This window comes from Oxyura jamaicensis, unplaced genomic scaffold (genome assembly GCF_011077185.1).
Source record: "Oxyura jamaicensis isolate SHBP4307 breed ruddy duck unplaced genomic scaffold, BPBGC_Ojam_1.0 oxyUn_random_OJ66194, whole genome shotgun sequence".
Taxonomy (NCBI): Eukaryota; Metazoa; Chordata; class Aves; order Anseriformes; family Anatidae; genus Oxyura; species Oxyura jamaicensis.
In genome coordinates, this window is record NW_023308089.1 from 1 (window position 1) to 508 (window position 508).

The following is a 508-nucleotide window of genomic DNA, read 5'->3' on the forward strand; positions in this document are numbered from 1 at the left end:
GGGGGGGAGATCGGAATTCGGATAGCGGCCGGACGGGCGTGCCGGGCATGGCTGCGGCGCCCCACGGCGCCCCACGGCACCCCACGGCGCCCCATGGCGCCCCACAGCACCCCATGCTGCCCCACGGCGCTGTGGGGTGCCCCACGGTGCCCCCGTGGTACCCTTGGGGCAGCCCCTGTAGAGCATGGGGCACCCCACGGCACCCTATGGCACCCCACAGTTCTTGGGGCACCCTACGGCACCCCGCAGTGCTTGGGGTACCCCCTGGCACCCCCTGGGCCCCCCTGGCACCCCTTGGGCCCCCCTGGCACCCCGCAGTGCTTGGGGCACCCCACGGCACCCCAAGGTACCCTACTGGGCTTGGGGCAGCCCTTGGTGTCTGGGGCACCCCATGGCACCCTACGGGACTCTGGGGCACCTGGGGGACTCTGGGGGACCCTACGGGATTCAGGGGCACCCTATGGGACTCTGGGGGCACCCTATGGCACCCCATGGGACTTTGGGGCAC